The sequence below is a fragment of the Crocuta crocuta genome, unplaced genomic scaffold (assembly GCF_008692635.1).
Source record: "Crocuta crocuta isolate KB4526 unplaced genomic scaffold, BGI_CrCroc_1.0 scaffold13, whole genome shotgun sequence".
Lineage (NCBI taxonomy): Eukaryota > Metazoa > Chordata > Mammalia > Carnivora > Hyaenidae > Crocuta > Crocuta crocuta.
In genome coordinates this window covers 8,425,610-8,430,716 of record NW_027530007.1, presented here as the reverse complement: position 1 = coordinate 8,430,716, position 5,107 = coordinate 8,425,610, and the positions used below count along the sequence as shown (strand labels likewise).

General features: G+C 46.0%; 1 protein-coding gene across 3 annotated transcripts in view; it reads right to left on the bottom strand.

The window, feature by feature from the left end:
* The window catches only part of GNB1 (G protein subunit beta 1), an 85,239-nt gene that overhangs the window by 40,470 nt on the left and 39,662 nt on the right, over positions 1 to 5,107 (bottom strand). For 2 of the 3 annotated variants that reach the window (XM_077763900.1, XM_077763898.1), the window contains exon 2: positions 2,977 to 3,025. The exons of the other annotated variant lie outside the window; for it this stretch is intronic. The gene's annotated coding sequence lies outside the window, so the exon portion shown is untranslated. The remainder of the gene's footprint in view (positions 1 to 2,976; positions 3,026 to 5,107) is intronic. 3 annotated transcript variants of the gene reach the window in all.

Sequence of the window (5,107 nt, the reverse complement as noted above, 5' to 3'; positions counted from 1 at the left end):
AGCTCCTACAGCTCTTGTCCAGTGAGCTTGCCGTCTAATAGAGACAGAGTGTGAACCACTTACAGAAGTTTCCGTTTTCTAGTACACGTATGAGAAAGTAAAAAGAAACAGGTTAACGTTAATCTTAATAATGTATTTATTTAATCCAATGTTATCAAAAATGTTATTTCAACACATAATCGATAGAGAACAATTATAAATGGGTATTCAACATTCGTGTGTCACACTAAGCTTTTGAAATCCAATGTGTACTTTACATTTTGATTTGGACCAGCCTCATTGAAAGTGTTCCTCAGTTACACGTGGCCAATGGTCACCAATCACCACAGTGGCCAGCATGGCTTCAGTCTGTCCTCATCTCTTCATTCCCAAGGGAGAGCCTCATTGGGGAGTGCGGAGCGGGGGTGGAATGCACTTTATCATCTTTCTAGAACAGCAAGAACCAGGCTTTCCCTGCATAAAGCCAATCCTAGTCGTCCCAATCAGAAATAGAGGCGTGGTCCCCATCTGTCCCTCCCACCCTGCCCCCTGCCCCCACATCACTTCCTTTTCGTCCCCTGACATATCAGTTACCTGCCGAGCAGAGCAGATGACAGCAGTCAGGGGACAGTGGGGACTGTGGTGGGGACCGTAAATACTTCGGGGACGGCAGCTCAGGCAACGGGACCGAAAGGCCAGGACGAGCTGCTGGAGAGCAGGTATTTTCCCCTCACTGAGGACTCCCAGGAAATGGCCAGTGAGCCTTTCTCCTGAATCCTAGGTCTGGTGGAACCCACCTGTGCCTCCATGTTCTCCCTCCACGTCCCAACTTGTTAGCCTATGCCATCTTCCTGCTTCCAGTGTCGAGCAAAGAACCTAGCACATACTGTCCCACCTTTATTTCAGAGCCAGAACCCATACGTGATTAACGTGGTCTAAGACACAAATGGCGCACAACCAGAAGGAAGATCCAGCAGGAAAGGCGGTGGAAGCTGGCAATCAACCACATGCACCACAGAGGCAACGACCTCAGGAACTCAAAAACCTGTGAGGGGCTCTCACCGCCAAGTTCCCTGCCGTGCCATTTACACTCCATCACAGAAAGAGACTCTCTATTCTTACAATCACTCCCTGCAAACTGCGAGCAACACCCCTGGGTATCCGGGTTTCCCGCAGAAGCGGGTTTATTGGCCTCATGTGCGTATCCAGCCCACCTGAGCAGGAGGGGCCGGCGGGAGGCGGTGTGCTGGCCACGCGCTTGGGGCCTACGCATCCAGGGTCCCATCCTGACCCTCTCGTCACCAGATGGCCTCCACTAAGCTCCTAACCTCTCTCTGACTCTGCTATCTGGTCTGAAAATGGAGACAGTAAGAGTACCCACACCTCACACGCTATGAGGAGCCCACAAGAAGCCACACAAGGCCCTTTAAAAACCGGACTGAACTATAGTAAACACTCACTAAATTGAACTCGTAAATGTAGTAGTAAGATTTTCAGCCTGAATTGATTTCAGAGACCGGAAATTACCTCCTCCTTCACCCGCCAGACTTCCTAGCCAGAGTCCGTGGAGCAGGCCCCATTGCAGAAGCCGAGGACACAGTGACAGTGGTGACCGTGAAAACCAAGGTTCACCAGGTAGACGTGAGACCTGCTCACACCGCTTTCTCATTGTTCCTTTAGTTTTTAAAACATAAATTATCTTCAGTGAAGTGTAGGTCACACGAAACATATGCACAACTTGACACCCGACACGCACAACACAACTCAGCCAATGACCATCCCCACCACCTGCAGACGCCCCCCTGCGCCCCTCCGTGCGGCTCCACCCATTCGGCATCGTGCTGGGAAGCACCCATGTCGCCGCACGTACAAGTCTTTATATGGACACCTGCATGGCAGGCATACACTTCACGCCTTCAGAAACTGCCCACTGTCTTCCAAGTGCTCGCGCCACTGTCCCCCCGCCCCCGCTCCCGCGTGCCCGTCTCAGCGCCCCGTGTGACGGCCTGTTGACCATCTAGTAGGTGGACAGCGGTGTCTCCATGCGGATGTAGTGTCCATCCCCTGACAGCTGATGATTTTGGCCGTCCTTTCAAATGCTTATCTGCTCTCTCTCTATACTCTCTGGTGGAGTGTCTGTTCAAATCACTTACGTCCTTCATACTGAGTGTAAAGTTCCTTACTTATTCTGTATACAAGTCATCTAAGACACGTCACATGCTAACACTTCCTGCCAGCCTAGGGCTGGTCTTCTCATTCTCTTAACAGTGTCTTGTCTTCATCTTGACAAAGTCTAGTTTATAAATGTTCTCTTTTAGGGATTTTAATTTTGATGTCATAATTAAGAAATCTGTGCCAAACCCCAAGTCTTAACGATCTTCTATGTCCTCTAGGGTTAATATTTAGAGTCTATGATTCACTCTGACTTAATTTTTGTCTATGGTGTCAAGTTCACCTTCTGCATAGGGACAACCAATTGTTCAAGCAAAGAATTCAGCCAATTTAGTTTTGCTTTTTAATTTAAATTTCTCTTAACTTACTCCAAGTTGTCAGAATGACACAAGAAACTGTATACCCCCCACCAGATTCCCTGCCCCGACTCTGTGACACTTTTGCTCTGCAACACTCGCTGCATACACACCGGGATTTTTCTCTGGATCGTGTGGCTTCACCTCTATCTGTACCACCTGCTGGTATTCTAACTAAGATTCGATTTGGGAAAAGGGCTCTCCCACTTTCTAATGAAAAAGTTGGAGAGATTCTGCTCTCATCCAGAATGTGAACCATCATCTCTGGGACCTTAACTCTTCCTTGTGAACACTGGACAGAGCCTTTCAAAAAAACATGTTTCTTCAGGAACAATTTGTTCTGAAAACCAACCATGGGCTTAAAAAAGAGGTGGGCAAAACTGTACAAAAGTTATTAAAATAAGAAACCCTGAAAAAATTTAAACATTGTGCTTTAAAAACTGGCAAGGATCAATTACTTCAACATTACCTTATTTCAGAAGTGCTTCTGGTCTGGTCTCCAATGCATGAAAAATTGTCTGCAACAGACAAAGAAAAGGCTATAGATGCACTGCATTCAGGTTGAGAGGAACATCCCCTTCATTTGAAGGAGCACATACACCCATCCCTTCCCTGTCACTATTTCTTGCCCCAAACCACTTCACTCAGTACTTTGTATTAATTTAGTATTTGGCTTTTTGATGCGGAAAAGAACTCTGATCTCAATTACTTTGTTTAATTTCTCCTTTATTTTATTTTTTTAATTTGAGAGAAAGAGAGAAAGAAAGTGGGAACAGGAGAGAGGGGCAGAGAGAGGGAGGGAGAGAATCCCCAGCAGGCTCCCCATTTGGCAAAGAACCTGATGAGGGGGCTCATTCCCGAGACCCTGGGATAAGACCTGAGCCAAAATCAAGAGCTGGATGCTCAACTGACGGAGCCACCCAGGTGTCCCCAATCTCACTGTCTTTTAAAAAAATGTTTTAATGTTATTTATTTTTGAGAAAGAGAGACAGAGCACAAGTGTCAGAGGGGCAGAGACAGAGGGAGATGCAGAATCCTCCAGGCTCGGAGCTGTCAGCACAGAGCCTGATGCAGGGTTCGAACTCATGAACTATGAGATCATGACCTGAGCTGAAGTCGGGACGCTTAACCAACTGAGCCACCCGGGTGTCCCTCAATTTCTTTTTAAAAAATACTCAGAAATGCCTCATGCAAAATACCTTGAATCCAACTGAACAAAATGTTGGGAAGACCTATTTAGAATCCTGTTACTAGAAAAATTACATTATCGTAAAAACAATCATTACAATTCAAGAAGCTTCTAAAGTCCTGTCACCCAGACTTCGCCATTTGACATGTAAAGGATCTCATCTGAATCTCAAAGAAGGCAAGACTGCTTGCAAGTGTGACTGGTCTACAAGCGTGTGTGCAACCCACCCCACCCCAGCCACTCCTGCCACTCCCGCAGAGGCCATCCAGAGCCCTGGCCCTGGCATCTAGAAGAACCCCTGACTTTCCTCCTCTCCCTGTACTGCAGCCAGAACCAAAGTACACTTAATTCTAGATTTCTTCTGGAATATCTTCTTGTTCTTTTTCAGAAACTAAATTTCAAAACATTTAAATAGGCTTTTGTGATCTCTCCAAATTACATGAAAGGACTCATTCTTGATGATTCACAGATAACCACCTGCCTGTCGATGGACTCACAATCTTGTGCATCTACAAACCCCAGGCACACATCTAGTCTGCAGGTCAGGAGAGGCAGTAACAAAATAAAACGTCCCCCCAGTTGAACTGTGAGTTCTAAAATATTTATTTAACAAAATATTTTTATTTTGGAATTACACTGCATAAATTATAAGCGAGCACAAGCTCTTCTGTCAATAAAAGTTAAGTGTGGAAAGAAAACAGTATGGAGTTTCCTCAAAAAAAGTTAAACACAGATTTATTTGCCACACAATCTGGCATGGCCACTCTAGCACGTACCCCAGAGAACCAAGAACAGGTACTCGATAACACGTGCACACATTTCACGGCAGCACTATTCACAATGGCCAAAGGCCACGTGGCAACAGCCCAAATGTTCTCAATGAATAAATGGATAAACAGAATGTGCAACAGCCAACAATGGAATATTTTCCATCCACGAAGAGGCGTGTAGCACTGACACATGCTACAGTGTGGACAGTCCCCGGAATCATTATGCTACGTGAAGAAGCCAGACTCAAAAGATCACAAAGTGTATAGTTCCGTCTAGGTGAAACAGAAAAGATCCTGCTTCTATGAAAGAGGCAGATCCAGAGACAGAATGCGGTGGTTGCGAGGGTCTCTCTCCGCGTACACGTATGTGTGATGAATACTGCTTAACAGGTACAAGGGCTCCCTTTGGGAAGACGAAAATGTTCTGGAACTAGATAGAGGTGACGGCTGCATAACACAGTGAGTGTGCTAAATGCCACTCAATTGTTCACATTAAACTGGTTCCCTTAGCATATTACAAACTTTATTTCAAAAGTGGGGGGGGGGGGATTTTCCAAGAAAGGTACTTAAAAGAACAACCAAACGAGTGGGTATGGAGGTGGAGGAGGAAGCTGGAGATAAAGCAGTGAACTGGTGGCCAC